This window comes from Ursus arctos, unplaced genomic scaffold, assembly GCF_023065955.2.
Source record: "Ursus arctos isolate Adak ecotype North America unplaced genomic scaffold, UrsArc2.0 scaffold_13, whole genome shotgun sequence".
Lineage (NCBI taxonomy): Eukaryota > Metazoa > Chordata > Mammalia > Carnivora > Ursidae > Ursus > Ursus arctos.
Window position 1 is genome coordinate 39,021,239 of NW_026622797.1, and position 18,592 is coordinate 39,039,830.

General features: G+C 36.1%; 1 protein-coding gene across 7 annotated transcripts in view; it reads right to left on the bottom strand.

Annotated features, from left to right (window-relative positions):
- The window catches only part of PKIB (cAMP-dependent protein kinase inhibitor beta), a 190,718-nt gene that overhangs the window by 70,796 nt on the left and 101,330 nt on the right, over positions 1–18,592 (bottom strand). For 5 of the 7 annotated variants that reach the window (XM_044386294.3, XM_026504732.4, XM_044386293.3 and 2 more), the window contains exon 7: positions 10,117–10,214. The gene's annotated coding sequence lies outside the window, so the exon portion shown is untranslated. Of the gene's footprint in view, positions 1–10,112; positions 10,215–18,592 lie in introns of all 7 variants that reach the window. The other 2 variants (XM_057311110.1, XM_048226127.2) reach the window with 2 other exon arrangements.

The window sequence follows — 18,592 nt, forward strand, 5'->3', positions numbered from 1 at the left end:
AAACAAAGGCAAGAAACAGAAACTTCAAGTGATACAATCTTCCAATTGGAGATACTCTCATAGAAATCAAACCCAATGAAGTCCAATCACAAAATTTTATTAAATAGTCATATAGGCACTAAGACTTTTTATAAATACCAATTAACTTAATCTTCTTAATAACTCTATAGGATAGGTACTATTGTCAGTTCCATTTTATAGATGAAAACACTGAAACAGAAAGGTTAAGTAACCTGCCCTAGAACAAACAGCTAATAAATGGCACAGGCAGGACTGAAATTCGGCAATCAGTGATTTGATCCACTGCACGTGCTCTATCTCTGAATGACCTACTAAGAAATGGAGCTAGAAGGTGGCAAAGTATAGAATAGAGATTTCACTTTCAATGTTCAGTATCTTTTCCACCAAATCTTTCATAGTGTTCAAATGTTCGCCTAGTGTCAGAGAGACTTGAAATGACATATGGTGGGCTAGTAAATTGCCAAAAGCAAAACAGCCAAAGAATTTGATAAAGTACTGTTGAAATTACAATTGATGTGATGGCATTACGTTATGATATGCATTTAAATACTAACAACAGACTCTTCAAACTAACATATAGTAATTTTAAGTGAAGTGGCTCATTTTGAGGGGCCCCCTGGCAGTCAGCTCACAAAGTTGAACCACATTCCACATAATCTAACAAATAACATAACCACAAACCAGACTAAACCAAAGATGAGTTTTCATAGGGCGGCAGTGTGGATATGACTGAGGGACAGTGTCGTTTCGGCCACCCTGCTGCTGCCATGCCCACACATATGGAACTCTTATACACTGAAGACTTTAATAATAATCAGCAGCTACAATATTCATGACGTCTTCCAGCAATGTGAAGATACAGTCATCTGAGACAAGTAACAATAATAAGCTCATGTGCAGCTTTTGGACAATGATTTAATCTTTCCAAAGTTATATCCCTGACATTTTAGGGTTGTGTTTTAAAACAAACACAAGCACTTCCCTACCAATGGATTTTTATTTTTATTTATTTTTTTTTTTAAAGATTTTACTTATTTATTCGACAGAGATAGAGACAGCCAGTGAGAGAGGGAACACAAGCAGGGGGAGTGGAAGAGAAAGAAGCAGGCTCATAGCGGAGGAGCCTGACATGGGGCTCGATCCCATAACGCCGGGATCACGCCCTGAGACGAAGGCAGACGCTTAACCGCTGTGCCACCCAGGTGCCCCTGGATTTTTATTTTTTATGACTATGGTTACAATTTCTATTCTATTCACAAGGTAGGATAATAGATTGATGTTAAATTAATAAAAAAATATTATGTGTTCTCAAGCATCTGTAAATTAGAATTTTACAGTCTGAACTTATTTGTAAAATAATCAAATTACCATAATTTTATTAAGAAACTACTTAGGCGAAACTTGATACCTAACACTTGATAAATACTTCACTTTCAGAATACCATATAATTTATATAGAGGACTTTAGCAATTAAATTTTATTACCAGCAGGTAGTCAAGAATGCTGGTTTTATTTATCTTACAATTGTATAAAACATCTTGGAAAAACAAAAACAAATTTGAAACAAGTAAAATTTAAAAACTATTTGCAAGCCTTTAATCCAAGGAGTTGTATTAGAAGTTTAAAATAAAAATGAAACAATGACTTATTTGTCCTAACTCCATGTACTACAAATGATCTAATTCAATACCACCTTACCTTGAAGAACGCTGTAAATGGAGCCTGTTTAAAGAGAACTGAAGACCTGAGTTGGAACTGAAAACCCTTGGCTAACTGGGGAGTGAGTTCTCTGTTTCCCATACAATCTTGGCACACCCAAACCTCGCAGCAACAGACATGTCATGTTCATTAACTTGCCAGCTGTTAACAAGAAAACTATAGGGTAAAGCAAAGCTGACAACTAACTGGAAAATAAGTGACCTTTGATCACCAGTGAAACCTGATTTACCTGACCACATTCTGCTACCTATTGGGACAAATGGGACAGAGTGCTAATCCAGGGGAAAGAGGCAATAATTAGGTTTACCTGGGCAGGGGAGAGAGCAATCATAGGGGAAAAAATGATGGATTAAAGCCATACTGTAACCAGCTATTCTGAAGGTAGGGTATCAGGCATTTTCCTGATGAGATGGCCCTAAGAATCCACTATCTTTTATCTTTCTTAAACATAAGAAAACGTGATGAAAAGAACAATGGACTGGAAAGCTTTATCTATCTTACCCCATGATTGTTTGAATTGAGATTTGGGCTGGGTATTTAGAGGACATCCATTAACCGTCTGTGTAACCCAGAAAGTCATTTCACCTCCCAGAGCCTTGTTTTTTGTTGTTGTTGTTGTTGTTTTGTTTTTCATTTGTGGGCTAATTCTCCATTGTGATTTGCCTGGGAAAGTCTTAGTTTATTTACATTTTCCTGACTTCCCATCCGGCTTAGGTTTTGTCATTTTCAAAAGGTCTCAGTGTTGACAACATATAAAGACGTAAGTTAGAATGATGTTTTCTCCTAACTCATCCAGCAATAACATCCTGTCATCCACTAGCCCGATTTAGGAGTAAGGGAAGCCAGTAGATGTGAATAGCAAATGTCTTATCAAGGAAAACACAAATTTCACCAGGGAGAACAGAGCTAGAACTATATATAACTACACAGATCTCAAAAACATAGTGTTGGGAAAAGCACTGTGACATTATTTTTGTAAATTTTAAATACACAAACCCGGACTAAATATTGAATGGTTGCATAAATACATGAGTGAAAGTATAAAGTGGATTGGAACAATAGACACTAATGCATAGATACTTCTGAAAGGAGATTTAACTAATTGTAGTTTTTTTATTTCTTTAAAAAGAAAAATTAAACAAATATTATAAATTGAGATGTGGTAATTCTCAGAGAGAGGAGTGGATTTTATTCTTTGCTGATTTTATTCTCTGCACTGCTTAAATGTCTCAACATATAAATTACAGAACATGGGCTACCAAAACAAAAGCAGGTGGAGCTAACCAAAGGCAGGCCTGGAAAAGTAAGCATACAGAATGGCTTGTTAATTGCAGCTGGGAAACATGACTTGCAGTCAACCAGTCTGCTGAGCTGGTGTTACAGGCAATCACTAATTGCTTTATTGGCTCATGTTGGCATGACCTGACTGTAGGACAACCACCTGAGGTTCTTTTGGCCTTCTTAACAGGTAATTCAAATTATTCAATGGTTGATACCAAATACATAACTGTAACACAGGAAATGATTGCAACACAGATATGACAACCAAAGCCCCTGCAACTTTCAAAGTCATCCAATGTGCATAAGCAGGCTCTCCTTGAACAGGTCATAACACATTGTCCATAGCCTTTTTGATACAACAGACAGAGGTTGACAATACAGGTCCCTTAGCATAATTCAGAGAGCTAGAGATTGAGCTAGAAAAAGAATCTTTCCAGCATCTAAGAACAGATTAATAATAAGCAAATGCTAACAAAATGCAACAACTAACCCAATGTGTTTTGTACTGTTGCATGTGTTTACTATTTCTCACTGCACATTTTAGAAATATTTTGTTTTTATAAATCCCAGGATAGGGCAAGAGGGACTTTCTACATTAATGGGTATCCTTTTTATTTTCTGGATTGTTTAAGGCAGTCCAAGTGTTTCCCACGATAAGACTCTAGGTTCCCATTATGACGGCACCATTTGTCAAGTGTCTATTATAGGCTAAACATTTTAAATTAGTTCATTTACACTTATTTTATCAATTCTCACCACCGTCCTGTGAGACAAATATTAATACTATCCCCATCTGTCTGATGTAGGAATTAGGGCCCAGAGATGGGAAATTTGGCCAAGGTCTAAGACTTACGTAAAAGCTGGCGGGCCTGAGGCCAAAGCAGCCTTAAAGTCTCTCACTGAATTTTCTTCAGGGGAGCCCTTATTATATCAATGATCTCAATAATAGGTCCTAGAACTTTTGTGCTTAGAGATAAGTTACCTAACAACCCTCCATCCCCAGCCCCTTACCATCCCATATATTAATTCCTTGTGCCACATTCTTTCCTAATGGTACCTATCTTCTGGACCATCTCAATGACCAGAGATAGCTTGCTATTAACTTCAGGTAGCTTTTTCTTTGATTAAATAAAAATGGGTCTTCCTCTGATTCCTGTCCACTCAACCTAGTTTTCCTTCTCAATCATACAGAACAGATGATATTCCTCACATAACTGAAGAAAGTTAGCATGTCATCCGCAGGACCTCCCCAAGCTACTAAATGAATGTCGGCCTCTCTTTTGGGTCTCCTCACAGTTCTGGCAGTTCACAGACCCTGGGGAATCACAAAGTGTTTTCAGCTGTGTATCCTCAGTGCTCACAACAGTGCTGGCACCAGGTAAATGGGGTAAGTGCTCAGTAAATACTCCATGAACCAAGGGATGAAAAAATGAGTTTTGCAAACACCGCAAACATTAAATGACTATTATTCTGATCACTAACAATTAGTGCTAAACTGTCAATGACCACCTCCATTCTATGTATATGTTCCTTTTCCTCCCTTTACAGGGGTGTCTGTTCTGCTCTTTTGTGTGTTGGTTGTCACTTGTTTGGTTGCCCATTTTCCTCTCCAGAACTAACCGCTTATAAATAGTTTTCTAACAATCTTCAAAGATGACAGTCCAGCTAGCATGAAAATCAGCAAGACTTATTTCTTTATCTTTAGAGCTGTGCTTGTTCGGTTTTGTTACTCTTATTTAACACAAAATGGCTAAGCTTCTCTTTTGCTTTTATTACGGGAAGAAAACATTCTATACATTTCTTTTGGCTACTTCCAGGCCTTTTCCTGAGGATGGTCAATAATATACACATACTAAGTGTATATCTATGAACAAATAAAATACATGCATAAACAAATATTTGTTTAGCAGGGGTATTAGAGCTAGGGTCTAAGCAGGATTAATTTTTTTCTTTTTTTTAAGATTCAGACATTTCTAGGCATGTCTCATGAGCCAGCAGGATGAATGGATGAATCTGCCAAGGATATCACTTCATGAGTACCTAAAAGATTTCAAAGGAAGGACACTGATAATGTTAGCCAATCCGTAGGACCAAGACCTCTAAGAGAAAAAGCCACCTATTAACAGCCCCCACCCTTATGTCTGGGAAGGAGAAACCTCTTTAGAGTTATAGTTAAAGAGAGTTGAAGAAACAAACCTGATCCAAGGGCAATGGTCAGGTTAGAAACGGGGGGAAAGTTAGCTGAGTGCAGAACGTTGGGCAATTTGAACCTGGAGTCAAAAGGCCATCACAGATGGGGAAGAGGTAGCAGGAGGGGAGGGTGTCCATGTCAGCTGAGGAACCACTACAGAAAGGCACAGGGCAGGGGGAGTGACCTCTGGAGGAAGAGCAGTGGCCAGGTATCTACACATTCACCAGAGACATGAGAAGGATTGGATATGAACGAAAAAAAAAAAAAAAAAAAGACTAGGAAGTTCATGGGCCTGCTGGTTCCTCTTTCTCATGAGATATTTGGGGCTTGGAATTGGGCAATATTTCTAATAGGTTCCAGGATAAAAAATTACTGTTTTGTTAGTATTAGTGTGAATTATCAAGGTCCAAGCCGATATCACCTGGGATATTTAAAATAAAGTAAAACTTTTTTTCTTTATTTCATTGTCCATTGATGACCATGAACTTTGCTCTCCCGCTTGCTCTAGGGTCCCAGCATTGAAGGATCAAGCTACTGTAGAGGGAGAGGAAGAAAACAATCTTTCTTGCACCATACTCTACAATAAAACAGGAAATGCTTCTCTCCAAATTCAATCATTGTGACACCCCCCTGCAATTATCGACTATACCACAATCCAAGACAGGAAACTGTAATGATTTCAGTTTTATTAGAGATAACATATTTTAACACATTATATAAATTCAAACATTACTCAATCATGTTGTAAATAATATCTATTGAAATATAATGCCTTGGCATATGTTAAGAATTATAGAACTGTCTAGATGAAATCCCTTCCTCTCTTGGATGATATAACTCAAATTTAGTTGACCTTTTTAGGTGGACTAATTCTAATTTCTATGTCACTATTTGGTCATCTCTAGAATCCCATTTTTATTTTTAGCTAAGACATACTATATATTTGCTCCACAAAAATGGCGGTAATGCTCTGTGCCTACAGCAGGTACAATACCAAATGACTACTATTCCAGGATGGGCTCTGCTTTATTAAACCTTCAGGCAATAGTGTATTTGGAATATTAATCAGAACTTGCTCTTCTATTAATTCCAAAAAAATCAAGAAGAAAGAATTTTCAAATTTCACATTGTTAAGGATGCTGCTTGAGTCTTTGTTCTCCTTTTATGTACAGAAGTTTTGATATGTTCATATTCAAGTCTATCAAGTTTCAATTATGGTTTCTACCTTTGATGTCATATTAGAAAATATTATAAAAGTATTCACCAGGGGCGCCTCGGTGGCACAGTGGTTAAGCGTCTGCCTTCGGCTCAGGGTGTGATCCTGGAGTTACAGGATCAAGCCCCACATCAGGCTCCTCCGCTATGAGCCTGCTTCTTTCTCTCCCACTCCCCCTGCTTGTGTTCCCTCTCTCGCTGGCTGTCTCTATCTCCGTCGAATAAATAAATAAAATCTTAAAAAAAAAAAGTTTTCACCAATCTCTTTTCTTCCAGTTATGTCTCACTGTTTTTTCTTCTTTAATCTGATAGATATTTGTATATTGTATGAATAAAAGATCCAACTTTACAGTTTTTCCTAACATTAACCAACTATTGGAACTGTGTTCAGGTAATAGTATTTTCTCCACCAACATGAAATGTTATCTTTATTAAACATCACATTTATATGCTTAAATCTGTTTGGTTAAGCTTAGTTTCATGCTTAGTTCCTCTAAGTCTCTATTTTAGTAAAAAGTACTATACCATCTTAGTAGTTGTAAATTTATAATCTTTTTTTAATACTTGGAAATGAAATTCCTTCTTCACTATTCTTTCTCAAAAATGTGTTTTTCCTTTCTTCCACATGAATTTTAATAATCGTTTTGCCAACATCTCGCTAAAAATCTCTGTCTTTAAATGGAATTGCACTAACTTTGTAAATTAATTTGGGGAATCCAACACTATTACAAAATTTGCTATTCTCATCTAGGAATACAACGTAAATCTCCATTACTGCTAATCTTATTTTGTGTTTCTCAATAAAATGTTACTATTGTCTTCATTTAAATCTTACACACTTCTTATATAGTTTACTGATAGATTGTAATCTTTCATTGCTATTATAAATGGGATTTCTTCATCATGTTTTAGCTGTTCTAGAAAAGTCAACAGATTTATTCACATTTATCTTTTGTATGGCCACTTAACAAACTTTCTTATTCTAATTGTTCTTCAGTTAATTTTCTTGGGATTTTTAGTAAAAAATATAAACATTTTTAAGTGAAAAAGATGTCTCCTCTTTTCTAATAATTATAACCTTTGAGAGACACATGAGTTAAACCACTTTAGTTCTAATCAGCTCTACCACACACTAGCTGTGTGCCCTTGGCCAAGTTACTTAGCTTCTCTGGGCCTCAGCTTCTTGATTTATAAAATGAAGATGATGATAGTTCAGATCCTAGGATTGTGAAGGTTAAATTAGTTAATATTTGTAAAGTATTTAGAATAGTTTCTAGCATACATAATAAGAACTTTAAAAATGTTAGTCATTTTAAAAATGCGTAGTATTGGCTGGAATTTATAGAATGATGTCAACTGTAAATGATGAAATCGGGCAGCCAGTAAGCCTCTAACACTTTTCTGTTTTCTTGAAATTGCCTTTTCACAATTTAATAATATCTCACTATTTCTAAATTACTATGTTATATGTATGTGTGTTTTCTTAAAAGAAATACAGTTGCATTATCAAATGTTATTTGGAATTCTATTAGGAAGTAAAAAGGAGAGGTTCTATTCTTTAGACTATGACTATTAAATTATTTTAATAAATTTTCCAACATTGAACCAGTTGTTCATTCCTAGAATAAACATCATTTGTTACATTATTCTATTTTGTTGATTTCTACATTCCTATATCCAGCAGATTCAATGAATTTCTGTGATTCTCTTTTTTGCCCTACTTTTATTAGTGTTTGGGGAGGTTTTTGTTTTTTTTTGTTTTGTTTTTTTTAGTATTATCCTTTTTACTAAATGAATCAGAAAAATGCTCATCTCTTTTGTAGAGTTCGTAGAGTATGGGATAACGTGTCCCTGAAAAATGTGTACTTTCAACCACTGATTATAAATACCTGATGAAAACAAGATACTTTGCTCATCTAAACAGAATATTTTAGCTCCTGCCAAATCTTCCTACCCAAGCTGGTCAAGAACATAGGCTTAAGCATCAGACAAAATTAGGCTCAAATCCTTACTTTACCACCCACTGGCTAAATGTGTGCACTTGGCAAGGTGCATTTTTATCACAGAGAAAAATCATACTTTCCTTACCTTCCTCACATGGAGTTTTTGTGAGGATTATAGGAGATTATGTTTATAAATCACTATACACTCCACCCACAATAAAGACTCAATAAATTATTTTATGTTAGTCTCAATTTTCCTGAAATACAAAATTAATGTTTATAATTTTCTTGCTATATGGAGATTTATTTATATATATATACATATATATATATATAAATGCTTTTGATAAAGTTATTGGTATAAATTGCTTCATAATAAAATGTATATATATATTATTTATCATATTATATTATATATATTTATAATTTATATATATTTATATATATTATAATTTATATATTATATTATATATATTTATTATATAACATAATAAAAGGTATATATATATAAATGCTTTTGATAAAGTTATTGGTATAAATTGCTTCATAATAAAAGGTATATTTCAATTAAGACATGTTACTCTCTGCAGTAATAAATTTAAAGATGGACATGAAAGTAAAAATGCTCCGATAGATAGATAACACATGAAAATGAACACATTGCCACTGTCTACACGAAACTACTGTGGGTTATTTTAAAAAGTTGTACTGGTTTTGAGAAAACCAGGCAATGAGCCTAAACCAAATTTAATGTCTTCCACTCTTTCCTGTTCCCTTGGAGCTTTTTGTTCTCATGGGAATCTGAGAGTGGGAGGAGAATGTTAGAACCTTCACACAGGCTGAGGCTTACTCTATGTTTTCTGATCGGCCATGTGAACTGCAACGCAGGGTTGGGGGGTCAGTCTCTCTCTCTGGCTGGGAGAATACAGCACTAAGTAATTGTGGCCTCAAATAGAAGTCCTACCAACATAACAGAATTTTCTTGAAATATTAAGATTGCAACATGAATGTAGCCTCATTTTTAAAGGACCCACAATAGGTGAATATAAGCATATACAGATATAAATATAGATACATACAATATATATACTATATATGCATATGAATATATAGAGAGATCTATATATATTCATATTCACCTGCACAAATGGGTGTCATTTATATATATACATCATTGTCACATATATGTTACTTATAAATATGAAATATGTGATATATATGGTTATATAGATATATATCACCAGCACAAAGAAATCTGTTTCTCAAAAAAAGAGTATTTCAGATTTATGTCTACCAATCAGTGTCATCAAGAAATATTTGCTTGTATTTACTATGGTCTCTGAGGAGATTAGAATTGACCTGATAGGTAATATAACGAGTTTCTCTTCTGTTTTAAAGGCTATAAATTTAAAACATTATTTTGGTAGACTGACTTCCTCTGCTAAGAACAACTTAAATAAGCACAGCTAAAAATGTAAATATCCAACCAAGCTTGATCTCTGTACTAATCACTGGTCTTTGGCAAACACAGGATGAAAATGTTTATCTCAAATTCTCAGCATGCATTATTTGCTATTAATTTGACAATAGATTCTATTAAGCTTTGATTAAACTGTATTGATTTGTTTTCTAAAATAAAGACCTACTACTGTACCTTTTCCTTGCTGTCCTCTGGCTTTATGGTAACAAAGATATTTTTAGGGACACCCTCAATAGCAGGATCGATGGATCAAAAGCTTACCTACCTCTGTCTTTCTGCCCCCTGTGTGGCCTCAATAACTTGATGGTTCCCAGCTTACCCCAGATTTCTCTTGATCAAGCGCCTTTTAGTATACTGTGACCCCTGAAAGAAACAAAGGGGAAAAAAGATTTATTAAGATTAACATCTCTCATTCCTTGCCTCTTTTGGAAAAGAACAAATGGTTCCTTGGGCAATAACACTGTCTAATTTAACAATAAAATGCCACACAATTTTAAGACAACATTCATTGTCATTTTTTCATTCCTCATCCTGATTTCTTTTTTATACTCTTCTGATTTATAGCAGGAACTGGATAAATTTCCTTGAGTAAGCAGCTCAGTACTCCCTTATAAATGAGGAGTGTGTTTCTTTTTATTTTGTTCACTGTTCAAACTCATCAACCGTATTCTGAGCAATCTTTCTTCTGTTTTGCTTCTAAGACTGTGCAACAAGAGCAGTCACACACATTCTTACTAAATAGTAAAATCAACAATATAGCAAAATATACATTTTTTTTCCAGCTTTTCAAATTTCCATGGAAAATAGATTCATGAGCTGAGTGACAACCTTTCTCAAATGTGTGATTTTAAAAGCAATAAATCCTCACAGCAGTTCATCTTTGAATTCCAATGCCAAGGAGCAAGGACATTGTTTTTCCCATAATATTTGGAATTCTAGAAGAGAAAACAAACCCAGTAAAATTCAGCCTACATGTAATGCCTTGACATCAAGAGGTAACTTGAAAATTTGCTGTGAATAGGCATCCAATCCACTTGCTTGGTTTTCCTATTCGTATCCTTTTAAGTACTTAAATATCAAAAGCCCCTATTTTACAACTAAAAATAATACAGAAAACAAGTTGGTTATTTTCATTTCCATGTATATTCCTGACGGAGGGGATATTCCTGATCACTGGGTAACCCAGGCCCCCTTTCGCTTGGGCAGTCTACATATTTGAGCACATGGTAAATGCTTAGTTGTCCTAGATGAGAGCACCATGCTTCATGCTACAGGGATTTATCTGTTCCTTTTTCTACAAAATGTGGGGCCAGTAACATCACTATTCCTATGCTTGTACGTGCTAACTTGACGAGGGTTATTCAGAGCAGGAGAGTCCAATGCTGTCTGCTGCTCTCTCCTCTCCCCTCTTCCTCATTAACCATCAAGTCAAGTTCTATTTATTTCAGGCTCAAAATGATCCTCAGTTCACTCTTTCAATTCCATTCCCATAGGTCCACACCTTCCTCCACCCCATCCGTTCTTAGAGATGTTAAGACATCTCTCACTAGGCTCCCTGGTTTGACACATGCCCCTTCCAGTCCATATTCCACAGATCATTCACGCTGGGACACTCACTGATCTTTCCATTTGTATAAACCCCAAGAATTATACATAGTGGAAATACTGAACCATTATTCTCAAATAAGCTATCTTGACTTCCAAATGCCAACAGCAATATGCTAGGCATCTTTTGAGGTAGTTTTTAAATAATTTTACTACTCTTTACTTTGCTTTCCATATTTCCTCATAGCTTACAAGTAATCCAGTACGAGAAAGCCCTAAGGGCACTGCAATAAAGAGGCAGAAGCAGTGACCTTAGTTCTAGTTCCACCTCATCCATTTATCACCTGTTGACTTGGACAAGTCATCTCCTTTCTTGCGAGGCAAATGGCAGAGCCTTGTTGATCAAATGGGGATGGAAATATTTATCCTGCTTATCTCTCTAGGTTGTTCTGGGAATCAAGGGTGATCCCATACAATAAAATACCAAATGTGCAATACTGCTATTACCCTCCCTGAAGAACTGCAGATATAAAAACTGTGCTTCTTGTGTGATAACTCTAGATTCGGATTAGGATCCTAGAAAAGGTAGCTGTGATCACACTTTTAAGTCTTGCAGCTTCCCTTTGGGACTGTGATGTTCTAAAGAGTTTTGTTTTGGCTTCTGAAGGGGGAAAAATACCAAAGGAATCATACTCTAACATATTTGGATTTCCAAGACATGCTGAATCTAAAGAGGAAAGAAAGGGAGAAGGGGCTGAAAACAGTGACAAATTTTAATTGGCTAAAACTACCATAAATAAAATAACCCAACTGTCATTTGTGGCACAAATGTTCATGCAATCTCCTTAAAACCCAGATAATTACTCCAGACATTACTGGACCCTTTCCAATATGAAATAATGCCTATTCTCTATCATTGTGTTGTAGGTTTTAGCTGGAGAATGCGGAATGTGTATAACAGAATAAGTTTGTTTTGCTTCTAAAGAAGAAATACAAAATATCAACCCAAACATCACTTTATCTATAAACAGCACTGTAGCCTCAGTTTAAGGACATTTTTATTTTAGACTAAAAAAAAGGGGGGGGAATATATTTGAACTCATACATCTAAACAAACCAAAGAAAGTGTAGAAATTAAGTATATAGAGAGAAGGGCAGAGTGATAGGAGTAAAGACCCCAGCTCTATTTTCCTAAAATTTGGTGAGACGAATGTTAACTAGAGTTTACGGAGGTTAAATTTTCCTTTGAATTACATACATACAATCAAGTAAAGAAAATAACCCTCCATGAAGTATAATTTTTCTTGAAATTATTGTCACATATTAAGAAAGATCTATAAGTGTGTTCATTTATTCATTCAGATACTCAAAACCAGTACTTACTGAGTGCCTTCCATGCATGAGACTTGCACAAGATGTGATAAGATTTACTGATTGGAACCCCTTGGCCATACTGGGCTAGCAACAAATGCCAAAAGCACTGCACAAATAGACCATATAAAAAACACCCCGCTCTTCTGCCCGGAATGCACAGCATCCTTTGCTCTCACTAGCAGGCTCTGGGCCACCCTTAAAGGGTCCAAACTCACAGACTACTTCTAAAGTTCTTTGGAATTGCTCCAGTTTGATAGTAATCATAATCCCTGCCACTAAATCACTTTGTTCAAAACTCTCTGATGCGCTAACCATGGTCAGCTTTGCATTATGGCGCTGTGTTCGACAATCTTCCCTAGCAGCCTGTGAACATCTTGAGTGGAAATGTTTTATTCATCCATCCGCAGGACTTAGCACGACATACTGTAAGTACTCAATTAGTGATTACTGAATGGAAAATTCATACATCTTTACTTGCATGAAAAAAGACACATCGTAACTTTAAAGATTTGCAAATATTTTATGTTCACTCTTGCTCCATGTATTTCTAAAAAGACAAATTTATACCATGAATGTGAAAATATGGAAAACTCGTGTATTCATTTATAAAGGTCTTCACAATAAAATTAGCATTATTCTATTCAAATTCCTTTATTTACTTATTCTTAAGTTTCCCTCTCATTAACTCAACCTATTCTCTCCTATTTTTCCTACAATATATGCTTCATTTCTATAATAGTTCTTAAACCAACCTGCTAACCAAATCCTTGGCAACTGCTATAATTTCAAAAGCTTTAGTAGTATTGTACATATATAAAATTCTAAATAACATGTTTCATCCACTCGTTCAGTCAACAAACATTGCTGTCTACCATGTGGTAGATACCACAGAAGAAACACAGACCCTTTTCAGGAGAGAGAGGGTTACAGCTAGAGTAACTGATAAGAAATATACACAAATGACCAGAATCAAAATGCTACCTAAATGTCATATTTCTAATTTATCAAAAAAAATATTAAACATTTTTTGAATGAAGCCTCAGGAGCTGAAAAATGAATTAAGAGGAACTGACGAAAATGACTAAGAATCAGAGATCTATTCATGTTTCCCATTCAGTTAATACAAATAGTTAAAAAGCCAGCTGTCCTCTCAGATTCAAGTCAATATCATAAACATTTTTAACAGGCAAAGTAAAACCAAGTTTTCTAATTAAAAATATACTGCCTGCATTGTACACTGCTTTTATATAGGAATTTGGCATAGTTGACCAACTTTGTCTTAAAAGTGTTGACAAACTTGGCCCCGTAATCCCACTGTGACATTCCCTTGACCCTTTTGGTCCCCAGGATAACTCCCTTTTTACTTCATTGTCACTGTTGCTGCTGCTGGGAGGAAGAGGAGACAAAGAGATTTTAACATTTAATAAACACGTGTTATGTGTCATAAGGCTTGCTAGACGCTTAGCATTTTATTCCATTTCATCATCACAATTAATCTACCACATAGCGGACTTTTTTCAAAGCTTAGAAATGGCGAGATACCTCCCCTCAAGGTCACATAGCTAATAAGTCACAGAGACAGGATTCAAATTCAGTTCTGCCTGACTTTAAAGCCTATGATTGATCCTCCATGCACCATGATGCCTCACAATATTCTTGGGATATTTTCTTTTGGGACTTTTCCCTTATATTATTTTTCTCTTATGACTAAACAGTAGTTTCAAAAAAAACAATAAGATAAAATAAACAGTAGTTCCTTAACACTTACTGTTTTGCTTCAAAGCACTAGGAAATACGATTTTTTTTAGAGAACTGATCCAAAAACAATTCACTTATTCATTTCCTTTAATTTTTCTTTTAACCACTTCCCATTCCTGCACATCTCATACACCAAAAAAAGTATACCTCACATCTCATACCGAAGAGAAACAACTTCAACGCCAAGTGCCTGCTGAATTTATCTTACGCATCCACAGAATTTGGGTGGATGTAAAGAAGCATAATTAAAAAGGCTCCCTTCTGTGGACTATAGGTCCATAGCATAAAATAAGCAAACTTAGTTATGTAAATGATTTCATAGCTTGCACTCTCTTGCATTCTCTCATCATAGCATTAGAACCTGAAACAAGTCTGTTGTGAATACCAACTGGGTTGCCTTCATGAAATAACATGGAAGTTAAAGTATTCTGTAATGATTGAGAGCACGGATTCTAAAGACATACTTTCTGATTATAAATCTTCACTGTGTACATTTGGCCCCATTACTTAACCTTTCTAGTGTAGGCAGGCCTACACTTCCTCACATGTAAAATATTTTTTTTAAGAGCTTATTTATTTATTTGACAGAGATAGAGACAGCCAGCGAGAGAGGGAACACAAGCAGGGGGAGTGGGAGAAGAAGAAGCAGGCTCCCAGCAGAGCGGGGAGCTCGACGCAGGGCTCGATCCCAGGACCCTGGGATCACGCCCTGAGTCGAAGGCAGACGCTTAAGGACTGAGCCACCCAGGCGCCCCCTTCACATGTAAAATATTCTTAATGATAGATTAAGAATCATATACATCATATACAGTTACTGGGAGGTTTAAATGACATGGGTACTTAATTGAAGTAAAAAAGAATAAAGTCCAGTACATACTGTGCTTAATGTTTTAGATTTATTACTACTCTTCTATAACTTTGTATAAAAGTAAATAGAATGCTCCTACCAATGATACATATGATAAAAAGAGCAAAACGATCACTTATAAATGGTAAGTAGCTATAAATAAGGCATCTTGGAAAAACATTAAAATTTTCTATGTAGTATTGATATAAATATCCAGGTAGTCCTCTAATTGAATGGCTTAGACACATTAGTGAGTGTGCATGTATGTGCGTAAAACAAAAATCTGTGAAATTCTTGAGAGAAATTCTTAATCTTTTAAGTTGTTGTTGTTGTTGTTTTTAAAGAATATAGTTCCCTCAAGGAATCTAGACCCTAATACAAGAAAGAAGCTTCCCCTCCGTCCCCACAGCAGCAGGCAAACAGTTAAAGCCCAAGGCCAGAAGTACTAGATGAAAACTAAGTGGGAGGAAGGGAAATAAGGTTCACATCACTTCTCTCTAGCTGGTCAGTGTTAATTATTTCTCCAGTCTGACAGCTGTACGTTCCCCTGCTTCACACTTTAGCCTTTGATGCAACTGTGTGCTATTCCAAGATATTGAAAGAGCTCAATTTTGGCCTCAAAATATGTGCCTGATCTTCAGGAGAAGGCATTGCTCAACACAGGCAACTTTAAATCCTAAAAGCAGAACTCAGCTTTCTTATGAAAGCTGATTAGTTTTGACATTTTATCAACTCTCCTGAAGAGTCATTTAGGGGCCGTGTTAAATGTTAAAAAATAAAATAAGATGTGCGCCTGGGGAATTATCTTCTGACTTGAGCAGACCACGGTTAGCTTGCTGATTTTTCTAGAATGTAAATATTCACTTTGGCTAACTAACGTTAAGAGGGAAAGTTACATATTCCATGAGGCACAAAGAAAAATTTCTCTTCCATTACCCAGAAACTTACCTTGCAACTAAGCCTGAAGGAGGAAAAAAACTGGAAAGAAACTATTTGAAATTTGTACTCTGTGACAGCTACCTGACTTGCTCCCAGTTCATGTTTAATTAAATTTACATCAATAATTCCATAAATCACTTGCAATGTTCATAGAACATAAGTTATCATCTTTGATTCTAAGGTCAAATACTTACTGCTAACAACTCTGGTGCCTCTGAGGGAGGCTTGGCCCCCTGCCAGACTGTACTGCTTTGTCCATGGGGGCGGGTCCACTACTGTAAAACTCCATGGGGGATGATGCACCACCATGGCCCCCTGGTTGCTCGGTAACAACCCCTTATGACTGCTCCTCTGGGACTGCTAGGCAACAGCAGCGCTGAGTCTGACCCAGCTGCTCCCAGAGCACTGCTTCTCAAGAGGGCCAGGTTAACAGGAGGCCAGGGGCCCTAAGTGACTAATTACATAATCTATACACATTTCTCAGAATGCTCTCCAACTGTCGCTAAATAAAAATCAGAGCAGAGCTAGTTCCTCCCCTGAAGGGTACTCTTGAATGTATCCTTAATTTAAACTCTATCCCTGGATCTTTAGAGAAGCTGACAGAAAACTAATGCATCAGAGCCAAAATCTGTGGCCAAAAAAGTCTATTTTAAAAAAGCGCACACACACATAAAGGAGGTCATTCTTTTTGCAATCACATTTAAAATATGGCTTTTAAAGTTTTCATAATTTCAAAGAATTTTGCTATTTAGATATCGTCTGTTAACAGACCAAAAAATGGGAAAAACATAAGAATTTTACAAGTCTGTTCCTAACATATTTCAACATATAACTCTAAGTACAGCAATTTCTAGGAAAGACCTTCAATTCTAATCAATAGTTAAAACCACATTTATATCTTCAGTTTCAATGTCTCCTTCTACACTCAACAAATCTAAATTGTCATATTTTTCCATCCGTAGCCAACCTACCTCTTAGGACATAGGCCCAATCAATCTAAAAACTAACTCATCAGTGCGTGAGTACAGCCTTGGCCCAATCTTCGCTACTGTCCCTTACATCTCTATTGTAGAGGAAGAGGTAGGTGCTCCGAGAGACGTGGGTTTGCAGCCAGTACACCATAGTTACAAATAGGATTCTGCTACTCCACTAATTTAAAACCATCAGTCAAGCCCAAGCTATTTAGCATGATATGTAAGGCATTTCTGAATCTACTTCCCATCAAACTTCTAGCCACATCTGCTCAGTCCATGATGTGACTTAATTATAGTTCCCTAAACACATCATGCACTTTAAGTCTCTTTCCTCTTCCCAGGACACATTCCCCTTTGCCTGGCAAACTATTGGTTATCTGTCAAGATGTAACAATAACATCACCTGTTCTGAGAAACTATCTCTGATTTTAGAATTACTCATAACCACCTCTGAGCATCTTTCTTCCTGATTCATACTGCTATGATGGCATTGGTCGTACTGTTTCACAGTTATTTACCTACTTAACATTAACCCCATGTTGTTCAAGAGCTAGAACCTTATTTTATTTAACCTCGTTTCCTCAGTGCCTGGCATATGCCTTAGCATTAAGAATGAGTTTATACTATAGTTTAATAATGATAAGAAAATTGTGCTCCTAGGCAAAATGGTAAAATACATGAGGATTGGGCATTTTTAACCTCTTAATTAAACAATTTTCTAAAAACCAAAAATAAACCAATCTCCTGACTTTTGGGCTAGTTTTCTACTCCCTCAACTATGATGAATCATTGAAGACAAATAAGCAGATACCTCTGCAGTGATACAATCCATCCAGTATTACGGCTAAAATAACCAGATTGCCTGTGCCCCTTTTGTTATAATTATAATAATATGAAACTCAAGGAAACTACATGATCTGGCAACCAAATCACTAAAAGCTGGTCTGGAGCTGGTCTCTGGGAAGATAATTTCCCATTCAGATTAGTAACTCTTAAAACAGCTTTCCCAGAGCGGTGCCTGGGTGGCTCAGTCAGTTAAGCGTCTGTCTCTTGATTTCATATCAGGTCATGATCTCAGGGTCATGATCTCAGTGTTGTGTGAGACTGAGCCCAGCGTTGGGCTCCATGCTCAGAGGGGAGTCTGTTGGAGATTCTCTCTCTTCCTCTCCCTCTCCCTCCACCCCCCTAACTCATGCATGCTCTCTCTCTAATAAATAAATAAATTTTAAAAATGTTTTCACAGAAATCTTGGTGGAACTAAAATAGAGAAGAGAGTATAAAAGAAATCAACTAACTAAAGGTCA